Source organism: Macaca mulatta, chromosome 3 (genome assembly GCF_049350105.2).
Source record: "Macaca mulatta isolate MMU2019108-1 chromosome 3, T2T-MMU8v2.0, whole genome shotgun sequence".
NCBI lineage: Eukaryota > Metazoa > Chordata > Mammalia > Primates > Cercopithecidae > Macaca > Macaca mulatta.
This window is the reverse complement of record NC_133408.1, coordinates 125,176,186-125,194,014: the sequence shown is the minus strand read 5'-3', so window position 1 is coordinate 125,194,014 and position 17,829 is coordinate 125,176,186. Positions and strand designations below refer to the sequence as shown.

General features: G+C 36.9%; 1 long non-coding RNA gene across 1 annotated transcript in view; it reads right to left on the bottom strand.

Annotated features, from left to right (window-relative positions):
• Nucleotides 1-17,829, bottom strand: part of LOC144340159 (uncharacterized) — a 62,111-nt gene that overhangs the window by 4,980 nt on the left and 39,302 nt on the right. The window lies entirely within an intron of this gene.

Below are 17,829 nucleotides of genomic sequence, written 5' to 3'. Positions count from 1 at the left end.
ATTTCCCTTTTAATACTGTAGCTGATTTTTTAAAAGGGAAAACAAAAAGTATTATTTTTTTTTACATAGTTAGAAGAGGAAAAGAGACCTATTGGCAGGAAGTAAGCAATACAATGTAGTTTTTTAACACCTGTTGTGGTTATTTATATGATAACCAAATTTACCAAATACCAAATTATATGATGACTAATTTACTAAGGCTCAAATTACAGTGTCCAATATAATAGATATATTTGCAAATATGGAGATAACAAGACAGCCATATGAAATTTGGAACATGCCTGAGCAAATAATATTAACAAAGAACAAAACTTTATCATCCAAACTTAGAGCAAATAACTTTCAGATATTTTCTAGAAAATTTATTTAGCATGTCTGCAAATTTTACATTGATTTACAAAACTTTTCAGAATCAGAATCAGCATTCAAGAATTCTGTATTTTGGTACATAATTTCAGTCCTCTCAATAATTGACTCTTAGGCTCATATAATAGCAAGAGTTCTTTTATGACTGAACTGATTATAGTTCTGTTCATTACTAGCTTTTTGAAAAATCTCAAGCAAACCTCTTAACCACTCTGCCTCAGTTTCTTCCCTTTGTGAAATGAACAATAATAATTCCTATCCATAAAGTTAGGGTGAAGATACTGATTGCAACGGTAAAAATTGTTGACTCCATTTTACATAGGACTTTTTTTGCCTGTCATATCTTCTCTTTCTTCCTGTGGTCACTGCCCTTGTTAAGGTTCTTATCATAAATCATTGTGGATGATTTATTAGAGGAGGGGAAAGCCAGATGTTTCCTAGATAAATAATTCAATAGTGATGTTGTCAACCATGTAGAGAATGCTCACCCCTCAGCATCTAAGCTAGTAAACCATGGCTGTCCTTCAGATACCATTCTCTCTCTAGAACCTCCATACATTTGTATTTGCTGGGCCCTTCCATAGTACATTTACTTTTCTCTCTCCTTTTCTCCTTAGAAATCTTTTTCATAGTGATGTCAAAAGTTTTCATCTCTTTTGGGAAAGTTTTTCGAACCATCCAGCAGCTACAGATTCCTTTCTCTTGCTTCTTGACCTGCTGCATCCCACATTCCTGTTGTAGTACCTGTACTTCGTATTACAATTGTTTACAAGTTCATCTCCTGGTCCTCAAGGACAGGGCTGTGCTTTTCACATCTTAATGCCCTCAGCACAGCAAACAATTCCAGGCATGTGATATAGATTCTATAGATTCTATAAATGCCTACCAAAAACATGAATGGTAGGATAATGAGTTAGATTTGTTTTCTTGAGTATGAATGAAGAGATGCTAATTATGCAGTTAAAAACATGAATCGGGAACACAAGGGGAAAGGATATTGAGACAAGCACATAGATATGAATGTGGGATTTATTTGGGTCACTGAGAAAGAATGGGTGTCAGAAAAAAATAAAGATGAATTCAGTCATCTTACAGAAACCAAGAGAAGCAAATGTGCCAGATGGAGGAAGTTGTTAATAGTGTCAAGTAAATCTGCTTCCTTCTTTATAAAATGTGAAATATAACACTTAACACACAGGAATATGTTGAGAACTAGATGGGATAATATATGGAAAATGCTTAAAGCAACGCCAGGAACAAAATGGTTACTAAATAATCATTTCAAAATAAAATACAATAATAATTGAAATGACAAAACTAGATTTGGCAATTAGGAAGTAAATATATGGTAATGACCACCATAGGAACAGCCTCATTAGAAAGGAAGGGGCAGAAGCTTAATTTCTGTGGGGTGAGCAATAAAAATGGAATGAAAAAATAAAACAGCAAGTGGATACTTTCCACTTAAAAACTACATTGATGACAGATAGGAGAGAGCTTAGGAGCATCTGAAGCAGACAATATTGTGTAAGAAATGTTAGGTGTAGAAAATGAGACTTTTGAGCATGTACATAGCTGAAGAGAAGGAGCCAATAGAGAGGAAGAAATATTAGATTAGGGGAGGACAGAAAAGAAGGAGCTATGGAGGGGTCCACACAGCATGGCATTCATGAAAAATTAAGGGAGGTTATGGGGGTTCTCTCTTTTCCACAGGATGGGAGATGAGGTTTCCTGACAAATGAAGGGCTTAGGAGTAGTTCAGGAGTTTAAGAGAAGTCATGAATGTGTTGAGTAGTCATGAGAATGAGAACAGAAGCTACTAAGTGAGAATGGAAGAAAAAGAGAGAAATTATTAAACTGCATTTGTGACTGTCAGTCCTTGCTTGCTCTGGTTTTACCGATCTGATCACAAAAACTGCCTTCTACCCACCAGGTTAGTCCCTCATCACTGGGAGTTCCTTTTTTCCTACCGGGAAATAGAAGTGAGTCCAGAGATGATCTGTTGTTGCCCAAAGCCAAAATCAGCAATGGGTAGAATGCTGGGCACTGAAAGAATTAATCCATTGCTGCCCACAGAAATGAGCCAAGTGGAAACATTTCCAGTGGGCCAAACAAAACCAAGGTTAACATTACCTGGATTCAAAGCATGGAATTAAAAAAAAATTAAGGTTATTTTAATTTAAATGTTATAACCTGGTATCTTGAATATGAAGTTCCAGGCCTCCGGAGGTGATACAAGAAATCAACCTGAAGGCGTCAAAAATAATTTCTAACCATAATTACAGGAAAGTAATTTTCATGTCTTTTGCTGCTTTCAAGTCATTTTAGTTTTCAGCAAAAGCTCTGCCACCAGAGTTAAGGTCCTCAGTTCTTCTGCCTCCTTTCCATAATAACTTTCTCATGCTCCCACTACACCCCATCCAACCAACTTCAACCAGGGAAGATTAAGGAAGAGTCTTTCTCTAAGTCTGTCTCTTTTTTTTTTTTGCTTGTTTTTTCAAGTTTCCAATGTCAATTGTACCCAACTAATTAAATTCAAGATAAGGTTTTCGAGAAATTCTTAAGAATGGATGAAATAATGTAGGTTTATAAGGAGACTGTGACCTGCACAAGGAGTAATCTCCCTATCCAGACATTCAAAGGGCCCAGGGTTCCTTCTCAGGTGCATCCAGACATTGGTTCACCACCACAGGCCCAGGAACTTAGCCTGCTTCCCTGTCCTTTCTGGGGGACCAGTACCCTCTCTATGACTTGGATTTCTGGGCCATTCCCCCATAACTGGATATAAAATAGGTCACATTATTTTCAACTCTTCCCATCTTCATCTCTTCTACCCACTTTCCTCATCCTTTCTTTGCTCCCATTAAAGACTCGCACCAGATATAATTACATTTAAGTGTAGTACTGCTTAACATTAAGAGGCAAATAGACAGGAGGTGATCAACATAATGAATCAAGGGGTGACACATTTTAAGGTATCTCACAAAGTTCTTACAATGTATGTCCCTGCTCTGTAATTCATGACTCACGGGTTGAGGTAGTAACTGGAAGCATTTGGGCTAAAGCTCTGTGCTTTGGCTCTCTCAAGCCTACATAGATGCCAAAAATCAAAGCTATATGACCTTCATTTACCTGATAAGCATTGTCTAAATTTATCTGATAGTTTTTATTCTTGAGGATGGAATGTTATCATAACTTTCACATATTTTTCTTCTCCAGATTATTTGTTAAAATGGTTAATAGAGATCCAACTATATCCTGGTGTGGGTCTCCTAATAACCTTCATATTGAAGTGCCTCTGACCTTACATGTTGAAGGTTGACCTTCCAGTGTCAAGGCATCTTGGGGCTGTACTAGAAAACCATAGAACACTCCCATGAGCCCTCACTTTTCTTTGGTCCAACTAAGTGACCCATCTGTATGAAAATACACAAGTGGGAAGGGATAGGGAGAGACTGAAAGCTCTTCTATCTTTCCAATACTCAGAAGAACATTGGGCTGGTTTTATGCATTAGTTTAATATTTGTTGCTGTAATAAATTACACAAATGTGGACTCTTAAAAGAATACAAATCTGACTGTTCTCTAGGTTAGAAGTCCAACAAGAATCTCATTGGACTAAAATGAACATGGTGGCAGGGCCAGGTTCCTTTCTGGAGTCTCTGCCTCTTTCCTCCACTTCTAAGAACCCTTGTGATTACACTGGACCACCAGGACAATCCAGAATAATCTATTTTAAGGTCAGCTGATTAGCAACTTTAATTCCATCTGCAACCTTAATTCTCCTTTGCCATGCAAGCTAACATAGGTACAGGTTCTATGAATTAAGACACAAAAATCTTTGGAGGCTATTTTACTGCTTACCACACTCTTGTTTAGGACTCACACATAAAGAATAAGGCCCATGATTTGAGAAGGGGCAAAGGCAATATGAAGCTGTCCAAAAGGGAGAATTCTTGGAGCAGAAGCTTGAAGCCATCTCTCCTCTCCCCTTCCTAACTCTCTTCCTCTCTTATAAGACTATAAGGCAATATTTTAGCCAAGAGTATTCTTATAGAGGCAGAAACCCAGAGAAAAGAAAGGATGTCATTCAGTTGGAGGCAGGTAGAGTTGCCAGTAGCTACTTGAAACCAGGGCAGACCATTTAGACCGCTAATCTTTCTCACCAGTTAATAGTCGTTGCTATTTATCTTTCAGGGTTTTGTAGAGATCCAGTGAGATAGTGGATGCAAGGTGATTAGCATACTGCCCTATCTCTTTCTGGACTACACTATTTGTACAGTTTTGTTATTGGTTTCAGACCTGTCCAAGGACAATCAATCAATCAATAAAAGATGTTTCTCTAGTATTTGTTTCCCAGAATTTTAGTGATGGAAAAGAGAGAGCAGGATTTAAATACCTGGTTCACAGGCAATAAACTATAAAATTGTTAATTGATTACAATGACCCAGGACTTATTTATTTGGGCATCATTATTGATATTCAAGAGGATACCAAAAAGAAAAAAAGTTTTTCTATACACTTAAAGAAAGTGCCCTGACAAAAGAAATGTGCAGAATCTTTAGGAAAGGCTGCGTGTCATGAAAACAGGTGTTTAATCATAATTCTTACTGGCAAGCATCTAAAATTAAATCATGCAGAGTTAGTAATGTTAAAAACCATAATATTCTTCAATTATTATAATAATACCTTACCTTAAGCAAATGTGCTACAAGTTCCAAAGCACTTCAATTTTCATTAGTTCACCTTAAATACAGCTATAGTTCTTGCCCCAACATCATTTCCAGTTGGCTCCTAAATTGGTTTATTTATGCTACTTAGCCCTTGGAATTAATCAACCATTCTGTCTTCAATTTGCCTAAACAAATAGAGTATTCCTGATATAATTAGTCCAGATAGTATGGAGTAATATGGGATTTAACATGAAAAATACATATTGTCCTAAGAAATGTCAGACTTTTCAGAATACACCTTCCACCCCTCCTCATTTAACATTTTATAATATATGCTACAGGCCAGGCATGGTGGCTCATGCCTGTAATCCCAGCACTTTGGGAGGCTAAGGCAGGCAGATCACTTGACGCCGGATCAGCCTGGCCAATATGGTGAAACCCCATCTCTACTAAAAATAGAAAAATGAGCCAGGCATAGTGGCTTATGCCTGTAATCCCAGCTACTCAGGAGGCTGAGAAAAGAGAATCACTTGAATCCAGGAGGCAGAGGTTGCAGTAACCCGAGATCATGCAGCTGCACTCCAGCCTGGGTAACAGAGTGAGACTCTGTCTCAAAAAAATATATAGTAATAAATGCTACAATTCCTAATTAGATAAAAGTTCTACACAACATCATCTGTGCTCACAGACTTAGAATTTTGAAGGCAGGGTAAGAACTTGCTGTGATATTGCTAACTCCACTTGCTAGAATAGGAATCCTCTAACAGGGACTTTATATACAATGAACCATAAGGGATATTGGCTCTGCTGAACCAGCTTACCACTGACTGTGACTGCCTCTTTCAGCATGGAGCTGATGGAACAGACTCCTCTCTGTGAGTTACAGTTGAGCTGAGCTGGACCCAGATCCTATGACCAACCTGTAACATGAGTTCAGTTTCTTTTTCCCTAACCCAAGAACAGTCAGTATTATGCTGCAGCTCTCTTACTCTCCATCATTAATGCTCTGTATATATTCACAGAATACACACATGGAATCTGTGTTGTACACATTTTTCCTGTGTGAGGAAAAATGGCTGGGTGTGAGGAAAACAGTTGGAGTGGGAATGAGGAACTAAGATTTCCTGCTTCGTGTTGAATCTGAGCTCTTCTTTGAGTTGTACCGGCGTAAGAAATATTTTAAATCCATTTTGTCTGAAAGTATTCACTCTATACTCAGAAGGAATGTCTCAGAATGCCACTGTCTAACAGCATCATACCTAGTCTTACAAGGGTGAAGTCTAGACAATCACACATTACAATTTAAAGCATTTAAATAATCACTTAAAATAATGTTTCACAAATGGCCAACATGAATGTTAAGTGTACTAGCAAACGATACATCTTATTTTTTAATTACCTTAACATTTAAAATTCTGAATAGCTTATACAAAAGACATTTAGACTACTGGATAATGTTGTTAATTGTGTCTCTTGTCCTGTTGCAATAGCTGAATTCTTACAAATACTACGTGTCTAAGCTTTGAGCATACTACAAACATGCATACACACATGTGAATGTGCACATAAACAGTTTTTCATAATGGCATTTCCCTCAGCCAGTTTGTCACATGGACCAAAGTATTCAATTTTACATGAAATGTGATCTATAGGTAACTATTCAGAAATTTTCTCATCAGTCCCTAGGATAATCTCTTTAAACAACGTAAAAGATTATGCCTAAAATACATTTATTTTTAGAATAACTATTTACCTCTAGACCGTTCAGATGTAGCCATTAACAATGTTTTTCTATTCTCTCTTATTTTAAACTTACCTGACAATGAAGTGTCTTACTATAGTGTTGTTTTTAATTTTTTTAATTAGAGAAAAGTGAGAACTCTATTGTAGAGAGTTTTCTAAAAACACTTAAAGTCAATAAGCTGATACAGCTTTTCCCAGGCTCTACTCTGAAAATGTATAACCAACAGGAAAGTCGGCCTGAGAGACGTAAACGAGTCACCAGCCTCACCCAGTGACCCTTGACAGAGCCAAGAATGGACCTCCGGCTCTCGGGTCCAGTCCTGCTCACCGCTTGGTGCTGCCGCCCTCTGCCCTTTTGTTTCTGATAAAGTTTAAGACACTTCCTGTCTAAACCACATGTGGTTATAGTTCCATGATCCCCATAGTAACACTGAAAAAGAAAAGAAAGTGAGTGGACTCTGTTAAAAGTCAACCAGGATGTTAGAAATTCCTCTCCACTGACTAATCATCTTTCTGCTATTGAACTTTCCTGTCTTTAAGAAATCCTATTTGCGTCACACCATAAGTGAAATTCCAGACAGTGATGCCTTTCATAATGAAACAAAAAAACTTAGCAGGGACAGAAGGCATTCATGTGAAAGTTTGCTGTTTATCAGTGTAATTCTGGAGTTGTGATTTTTTTGGTCACATTCCCTAGCACCTAAATAGGCAATTTGAGAATAGCGTTTGTTCTCACCAAAATACTATTTGCACACACAATCTTTGTACAAGTTTTTTAAAACTGTCTAAATCTAAGTTTGTTGAGTAAAATATTGTTTGAAGTTGATAGAATTTCAGCTGAAGGCTGATTTTCATTTTGTTACATTGGAAACTTTTTTCGTAACAGCTTTATTGTGATAAAGTTCATATACCATAAAATGTACCCATTTAATGTGTATAATTCAATTGTTTTAGTATATTCACAGAATTGTGCAACCATTACCACAATCAGTTTCAGGAAATTCTAATTACCCAAAAAGAAAACCTTGTACCCTTTAGCTATCACTCCACAATGACCTCACAACAACCAACAATCTCCCCTGCCTCCGCTCTAAACAACTATTCATCTACCTTCTGTCTCTAAAAAGTTGCCATTCTGGACATTTCATATTAATAGACTAGTATAATACATGGTCTTTTCCGACTATATTATTTCCTTTTTCTAAATTTTTAACGCTTTCATTTTAGGTTCAGTGTCCATGTGCAGGTTTGTTACATGGGTAAAATTGTGCCATAGGAGTTTGTTGTACAGATTATTTCATTATCTAGGTACTAAGCCTAGTACCCAATAGTAATTTTTTTCAGTTCTTCTCTCTCCTCTGATCCTGCACCCTCTGGTATGTCCCCAGTATCTCTTGTTCCATTCTTTGTGTCCATGGGTTCTCATCGTTTAGCTGCCACTTATAAGTGAGAACATGGTGATACTTCGTTTTTGTTCCCACATTAGTTTGCTAAGGATAACGGCCTCCAGCTCCATTTATGTCCCTGCAGAGGATGTGATCTCATTCTTTTTTATGGCTTCATAGTATTCCATGGTTTATATGTACCACATTTTCTTTATCCACTCTACTATTGACGGGCATTTGGGTTGATTCCATGTCTTTGCTATTGCGAATAGTGCTGCAATGAACATACTTATGCATGTAGATCTTTATGACAGAATGGTTTCTATTCCTTTGGATATATTCTCAGTAATGGGATAGCTGCGTCAATTGGTAGTTCTGTTTTCAGCTTTTCAAAGTATTGCCACACTGCTTTCCATAATGGTTGAACTAATTTACACTCCCACCAACAGTGTACAAGCATTCCCTTTTCTCAACAATCTCTCCAGCATCTGTTATTTTTTGTTTTTAATGATAGCCATTCTGACTGGTGTGAGATTCTATCTCATTGTTGTTTTGATTTGCATTTCTCTAATGATCAGTGATATTGAGCTTTTTTTTTCATATTTCATAACATTCTTTTGAAAAGTGTCTATTCATGTCCTTTGCCCGCTTTCTAATGAGTTGGGTTTTTTTGTATCAATTTGTTTAATTTCCTTATTGCTGCTGGACATTAGACTTGTCAGATGCATAGTTTGCAGATATTTTCTTCTATTCTGTAGATTGACTGTTTACTCAGTTGATAGTTTCTTTTGCTGTGCAGAAGCTCTTTAGTTTAACTAGATCCCATTTATCAATTTTTGCTTTTGTTGCAATTGCTTTTAGTGTCTTCGTCATGAAATCTATGTCCAGTGCAGACTTATTTCTATGCTCTCTATTCTGTTCCATTGGTCTGTGTGTCTGTGTTTGTACCTGTACCATGCAGTTTTGGTTATTGTAGCCCTGTAGTATAGATTGAAGTCAGGTAGTGTGATGCCTCTGATTTGTTCTTTTCTATTAGTTGCCATTCTGGACATTTGCCTTGGCTATTCTAGCTCTTTTTTGGTTCTATATGAATTTAAAAATATTTTTTCTAGTTCTGTGAAGAATGCCATTGGTAGTTTGATAGGAGTGCCACTGAACCTGTAAGTTGCTTTGGATTGTATGGCCATTTTAATGATATTGATTCTTCTGATCCATGAGCATGAAATGTTTTCTATTCGTTTGTGTCATCTCTGACTTATTTAATCAGTGTTCTGTAATTCTTATTGTAGAGATCTTTCACTTTCCTGATTAACTGTATTCCTAGGTATTGGCAGTTGGGAATGGGATTGCATTCCTGATTTGGCTCTCTGCTTGACTGTTAGTGTGTAGGAATGCTAGTGATTTTTTTACATTGATTTTGCATCCCAAAACCTTGCTGAAGTTGTTTATAAACTCAAGGAGCTTTTGGGCAGAGATTATGGGGTTTTCTAGATACAGGCTCATGACATCTGCAAACAGGGATAGTTTGACTTCCTCTCTTCCTATAAGGATGGCCTTTCCTTGTCTTGCCTGATTGCTCTGTCCAGTCCTTCCAATACTATGTTGAATAGGAATGGTGAGGGAGGGCATCCTTGTCTTGTGCCAGTTTCAACAAGAATGCTTCCAGCTTTAGCCCATTCAGTGTTATGTTAGCTGTGGTTTTGTCATAGACAGCTCTTATTATTTTGAGGTATGTTCCTTCTGTACCTACTTTGTTGAGAGTTTTTAACCTGAAGAGATGTTGAATTTTATCAAAACCCTTTCCAGCATCTATTGAGATGATCATGTGGTTTTTGTCTTCAGTTTTGTTTAGAAGATGAATCATGTTTATTGATTTGTATATGTTGAACCAGTCTTGCATCCCAGAGGTAAAGCCTATTTGATCATGATAGATTCACTTTTTGATATGCTGCTGGATTTAGTTTGCTAGTATTTTGTTGATAATTTTTGCATCAGTGTTTACCAAGGATACTAGCCTAAAGTTTTCATTTTTTGTTGTGTCTCTGCCAGGTTTTGGTAACATGATGATGCTAGCCTCATACATTTAGTTGTGGAGGACTCCCTCCTCAATTTTTTGTAATAGTTTCGGTAGAAATGGTACCAGTTCCTTTTTGTACATCTGGTAGAATTTGACTGTGAATCCGTCTGGTCCTGGGCCTTTTTTGTTGGTACACTATTTATTACTGATTCTATTTCACAACTCATTATTGGTCTGTTCAGGGATTCAATTTCTACCTGGTTCAGTCTTGGGAGAGTGTATGTTTCCGTGAGTTTGTTCATTTCTTCTAGATTTTTCTGGTTTGTGTGCATAGAAGTGTTCATTATATTCTCTGATGGTTATTTGTATTTCTATGGGGTCAGTGGTAATATCCCCTTTGTCATTTCTAATTGTGTTTATTTTCATCCTTTCTCTTTTCTTTTTTTTTTTTTCAAAAACCCAACTCTTGGATTTGTTGATCTTTTGAATGGGTTTTCATATCTCAGTCTCCTTCAGTTCAGCCGATTTTGGTTATTTCTTGTCTTCTGTTAGCTTTGGGGTTGATTTGTTCTTGATTCTGTAGTTCTTTTAGTTGTGATGTTAGGTTGTTAAATTGATATCTTTCTAACTTTTTGATGTGGGCATTTAGTGCTACAAATTTCCCTTGTAACATTGGCTTAGCTGTATCCCTGGGATTCTGGTATGTTGTATCTTTGTTCTCATTCGTTTCAAAGAACTTTGTGATTTCTGCCTCAATTTCATTATTTATCCAAAAGCCATTCAGGAGCAGGCTGTTTAATTTCCATTTAATTGCATGGTTTGGGGCAATTTTCTTAATCTTGATTTCCAGTTATATTGTGCTATCATCTGAGAGAGTGGTTGTAATGATTTTGGGTCTTTTACATTTGCTGAGATTATTTTATGTCCAATTGTATGGTTGATTTTGGAGTATGTGTCATGTGTCATATTCTGTTGTTTTTGGGTGGAAAGTTCTGTAGATGTCTATCAGATCCATTTGGTTCAGAGCTGAGTTCAAGTCTTCAATAACTTTGTTAATTTTCTGCTTCAGTGATCTGTCTAATATTGTCAGTAAGGTGTTAAAGTCTCCCACTGTTATTGTGTGGGAGTCTAAGTCTCTTTGAAGGTCTCTAAAAACTTGCTTTATGGATTCACGATAAATGGTTTGGATACTCTTGAGGAAAAGGACGAGAATTCATTTACTTTTCTGTCTCAAGATCTTATACAAAATTTGACACTTAGGTATTTAATACTTCTTGAAGGATTTTTTCTAAATTAAGAGTCTGTGATTCAAAAGGATTCTCAAAGTTCTCAAAGAACTTTTATTTTCTTCGGGAAATTAGAATGTGCCTAGCTTTCCTTGTGAGGAATAGGGATAAGAGAATAAAATATCTGAAGGAAGTTTCTTATCCATTTCAGATCCAGTACTTCATGTGTGATGAACGTAGGGCCCAGAGTGACTGCTCTGTGCTCACACTCACAAACCTACCATTCTTTATAATTCCCCATTAGATTTTTTTCTATGGTATCACATTGAGTATAGGAGATAGCCATTAAGGTCTCATCCAATCCTGGTAATCTGGGGAGGCTATGTTATCAATGCCAGCTGCTGCTGTGAAAACCTGCATGGAGGCCAGCACCCTGGCACCTACTAGCACCCTACCACAGCTGATGAGTGTGCACCTTGTCAAGCTACAGTTGCAGTTGCTCTTGGCATATGCAAACAAGGATGGACCCCACTATCACCACCCTACAATGTACTTTGGCTGGCATCACCCTTCAGAGTGTTGTGACCAGCAGTCTGGGAGCACCTCGGTCCTTTTAGCATAGCAGGTTCCTGACCTTGAGGAGTCAGAGAACAAAGCAGGGCCCCAATAGCAGTTCCCTAGAGTTAGATCATGCAATCCAGGAGTCCTGAGCTGAGTCTTGGCCCCCTAAAATCCTCGAGAAATGAAGGAGAAATGAAGCCAGTCAACTAAAACCAACTGGTACCACAATCAAACAGATGTCTATACAGAGGTAATAATGCTAAGAGGGGATCTCATTTATTGATCATTTACTATGTACCAGGAATTGTGCTAAGTGCCTTATACATTTATAATTTAAGTCTCATAACAGTATAAGGTAGACATTTATTATTATTATCAGGGATCAGGTAACTTGTCAAAGATCAAAGAGGTGGTCTAGTTCTAATTTCAGAGGAAACAAAATAGGGAAAAAACAATTATATTTGTGGGAGGGTGGGGGCAGCCTTTTGAAACATTTAGTCTTTTCCTCTCCTAAGCCCTTCTGGAGGAACTACAATGGAAGTATATAATAAGGATAGGTATATAATAATGGTATTCTACTATTGTGTAAAAGTTCCATGGCAGGGAACAGAAAACACTTAAGCGGCCTTCAGTAGAAAAGAGTTTAATACAGGCAACCTAATATAGAAAATTCAAAAACAATTTAGTACAGGAAATTAGGTATTTAGAAAATTGCTAGAAGAACTATAGGAGCAGGCTCTGGGCTGGGCCTCCAGGAATGAGTATAAAAACCACACAGCTGAACTGGCCTGCCAAGGGAATGTGACTTCTGGAAATTTAGCCAACTCCCGACTCAAGGATCACCCTTGCCTTTGCTGTGATTTTGGAACAGAAGCCCACCACTGCCACAATGGGCTGCAGAGTCATGCAAATTCTGCCAAATTTGCACGTGAAAAATGAATGTTTTACACCTTGGGGCTCAGCTTACTCCTCAGTTAACTCACTTCTGAATGCAAATGTCATTGGAGAATTTTTGATGGGCAAAACATAAATCACATCTAGAATCTTAGGATGAAACCCATCTGGAATTTTCTTTCATCCTCTGCCTTAGAAGGAGATTAAAACAGATGTTTAAAAAGTCAATCCAGCACAACCACTATAACCAAGAAGAATTCCTGGGCAAACTCCACAGCATTTCATTCCAAAGTTTTGAAAGTCTTGTGGTTTCTTCAACCCTTCCTGTAGGATGTTCCCACATTTCAAAAAGCATTTATTTTTAAACATGTGCCTCAACGTAATTTCAATTTTTTCTTCTTGCAGAAGGCAAAAAATAAGTAAAATCAGAGGAGAACTGAAGGAGATAGAGACACAAAATCCCTTCAAAAAATCAATGAATCCAGGAGATGGTTTTTTGAAAAGATCAACAAAATTGATAGACCACTAGCGAAACTAATAAGGAAGAAAAGAGAAGAATCAAATAGATGCAATTAAAAATGATGAAGGGGATATCACCACTGAGCCCAGAGAAATACAAACTACCATAAGAGAATACTATAAACACCTCTGCACAAATAGACTAGAAAATCTAGAAGAAATGGATAAATTCCTAGACACATACACCCTCCCAAGACTAGACCAGGAAGAAGTTGAATCCCTGAATAAACCAATAACAGGCTCTGAAATTGAGGCAATAATTAATTACCTACAAACCAAAAAATGTCTAGGACCAGACGGATTCACAGCTGAATTCTGACAGAGGTACAAAGAGGAGCTGGTACTATTTCCTCTGAAACTATTCCAATCAATAGAAAAAGAGGGAATCCTCCCTAACTCATTTTATGAAGTCAGCATCATCCTAGTACCAAAGCCTGGAAGAGACACACACAAAAAAAGAGAATTTTAGACCAATATCCCTGATGAACATCGATGCAAAAATCCTCAATAAAATACTGGCAAACCAAATCCAGCAGCACATCAAAAAGCTTATCCACCATGATCAAGTGGGCTTCATCCCTGGGATGCAAGGCTGGTTCAACATATGCAAATCAATAAACACAATCCATCATATAAACAGAAACAAAGACAAAAACCACATGATTCTCTCAATAGATGCAGAAAAGGCCTTCAACAAAATTCTACAGCCCTTCATGCTGAAAACTATCAATAAACTAGGTATTGATGGGATGTATCTCAAAAATACTAAGAGCTATTTATGTCAAACCCACAGCCAATATCATACTGAATGGGCAAAAACTGGAAGCATTCCCTTTGAAAACTGCACAAGACAGGGATGCCCTCTCTCACCACTCCTATTCAACACAGTGTTGGAAGTTCTGGCCAGGGCAATCAGACAGGAGAAAGAAATAAAGGGTATTCAATTAGGAAAAGAGGAGGTCAAACTGTCCCTGTTTGCAGATGACATGATATCTCCTTAAGCAGATAAGTAACTTCAGCAAAGTCTCAGGATACAAAATCAATGTGCAGAAATCATAAGCCATTCCTATATGCCAATAACAGACAGAGAGCCAAATCATAAGTCAACTCCCACTCACAATTGCTTCAAAGAGAATAAAATACCTAGGAATCCAACTTACAAGAGATGTGAAGGACCTCTTCAAGGAGAACTACAAACCACTGCTCAATGAAATAAAAAGAGGACACAAACAAATGGAAGAACATTCCATGCTCATGGATAGGAAGAATCAATATCATGAAAATGGCCATATTGCCCAAGGTAATTTATAGATTCAATGCCGTCCCCATCAAGCTACCAATGACTTTCTTCACAGAATTGGAAAAAACTACTTTAAAGTTCATATGGAACCAAAAAAGAGCCTGCATTGCCAAGACAATCCTAAGCCAAAAGAACAAAGCTGGAGGCATCACGCTACCTGACTTCAAACCATACTACAAGGCTACAGTAACCAAAACAGCATGGTACTGTTACCAAAACAGAGATATAGACCAATGGAACAGAACAAAGCCCTCAGAAATAATATCACCCACCTACAATCTGATCTTTGACAAACCTGACAAAAACAAGAAATGCAGAAAGGATTCCCTATTTAATAAACGGTGCTGGGAAAACTGGCTAGCCATATGTAGAGGGCTGAAACTGGATCCTTTCCTTACACCTTATATAAAAATTAATTCAAGATGGATCAAAGACTTAAGTGTTAGACCTAAAACTATAAAAATCCTAAAAGAAAACCTAGGCAATACCATTCAGGACATAGGCATGGGCAAGGACTTCATGACTAAAACACCAAAAGCAATAGTAACAAAAGCCAAAATTGACAAGTGGGATCTAATTAAACTAAAGAACTTCTGCACAGCAAAAGAAACTATCATCAGAGTGAACAAGCAACCTACAGAATGGGAGAAAATTTTTACAATCTACCCATCTGACAAAGGGCTAATATCCAGAATCTGCAAAGAACTTAAACAAATTTACAAGAAAAAAATCAAACAAGCCCATCAAAAAGTGGGTAAAGGATATGAACAGACACTTCTCAAAAGAAGACATTTATACAACCAACAGACACATGAAAAAATGCTCGTCATCACTGGCCATCAGAGAAATGCAAATCAAAACCACAATGAGATACCATCTCACACCAGTTAGAATGGCAATCATTAAAAAGTCAGGAAACAACAGGTGCTGGAGAGGATGTGGAGAAATAGGAACACTTATACTGTTGGTGGGACTTTAAACTAGTTCAACCATTGTGGAAGACAGTGTGGCAAATCCTCAAGGATCTAGAACTAGAAATACCATTTGACCCAGCCCTCCCATTACTGGGTATATACCCAAAGGATTATAAATCATGCTGCTATAAAGACACATTCACATGTATGTTTATTGTGGCACTATTCACAATAGCAAAGACTTGGAACCAACCCAAATGTCCACCAATGATAGACTGGATTAAGAAAATGTGGCACATATACACCATGGAATACTATGCAGCCATAAAAAAGGATGAGTTCATGTCCTTTGCAGGGACACAGCCTATTTCTTGTTTTCTAGCTTTATAGGGCAATTTAAGGTACTCATGGTTGGATCCAGAGTTACTATATGCTTCTGATCTTTCCTAAATGCCAGCTACAATCAATCAATCAACCACATAACTCGTGTGCCATTTTCACTGGCTTCTTTCTGCACTTATGAACCTCATCTGTCCTCATTGTAAATAGCATTAAGCTATAGCAATACAATTATGAAGATATGTATTAGTCAGTCTGTGTGTGTGTGTGTGTGTGTTTAATTTAGCCAATCGTATCTAGTAACAAGAAAGATTTGGAATCCCCATGACAGCAAGAAGACTGGTAAACATAATAGTTTTGTATCCCCTGGCTTACATGATCATGAGAAAGCTCCTTATGTCTGCATGATCCACACTTTTGTGTAACGAGAGTTAAATGCTTAGATTTAGATTCTATGTGTCCATAACTGACTGTGACAGGGGACTTTTAACTCGAATATAGCACTGCATGGTCTCTTAGAGGAATCTACCTGAGATAAAAATTTATCTTAGAGGAATCTACCTGAGATAAAAATTTATCTCTTACATGGCCCCTAAACTTAGTGTTGTGTATTCTCAGTCTTCCAATTCAATAGGCTACAGTTATTATCCAGAATTCTTATGATTTGAAATCCACAAAAGAAAACATAATTTGGGAAACAGTGAAACTTGTAAAGTTGTTACTAAATTTCATTTCTTTGTTGCATTTTCTGAAATGTATAAAATAGACTTTAATAATTACAAAGGCTCCTCTCCTCATTAACACTCATTTGACTTTTTGAGAAACAAAGTACCACATTGAGTTACCACCTTTCCCAGTCATAATTTTCCTATATATCGTTTCGGTTTTTCTAACAGCTAGTTTTCAGAGTCTATTCCTATAAACTCTTTTACTTGAAAAACTTAGCAAATGTGTTTTATCATCTTAAAATCTCTTCCAAGTTATGTCATCTTTATAAAGTTAAGTGTTCCTGACATTAATTTAATCATTTCAGCTATTTCCTATTTGTAATTCTCCTAGAATGTAGTTCTTTTTTAGGATGAATCAATGCCTTTTTCTTTCACATAATCTTGGTTTTTAGTGGCAAACAACATACATTGTATACTAAACAGTATTGCTTATTTTAAGGAACATTTACATAATATTCACCATATGGATATTGAAAACTTGATGGGTACTGTAAGCCTGTTATATTGCTTAAAATATACTCTGAGCATATCTAAAGGAAACATTGAGCCAATTTCTCATAGTTGTTTATTCTAAAGTGAAGGAAGAAAAAAAGCCTTTGTTTTGTAATAAACAAATGCCCATATCAGTCTTAGTATTTACATTATTTTGTATCTCCTTTTTCAGACAGCCTAATATATTTATTGTAACTTAATTAGATACATTTCCAAAGAGGTATTTTAATTTATAAATTCACTGAATGACCATTAAAATGTTCATAGTTATGGATGTGAACATAGTCCAATAACTTCCTATAGCACACTGTGCATTCCACAGTTCAGCAGGTTATTTCTCACAAGGGCTCTATATTTCCTTAATCTTCATGGCCTGCTTGAACCCTGAAGACATTTTGGGCACTGATTTAACACTAAGCATAATTTGCTGAGCATCTACTATGGGCCATACATTATTTGAGGCACTGGAGAATCAGTCAAGAAGGATGAAAATCCTTTTTTTCACGGAGCTATAATTCTAATGGAGGAATACAAATAATTCACAAGATAAATAAGTAAAACATACTGTATTTTAGAAAGTGACAAGTGTTAGGAATAAAACTAAGATGAGGAATATGAATTATCAGTGAAGGTGGCTATTATGGACTAAATGTTTGTGTTTCCCCCAAATGTA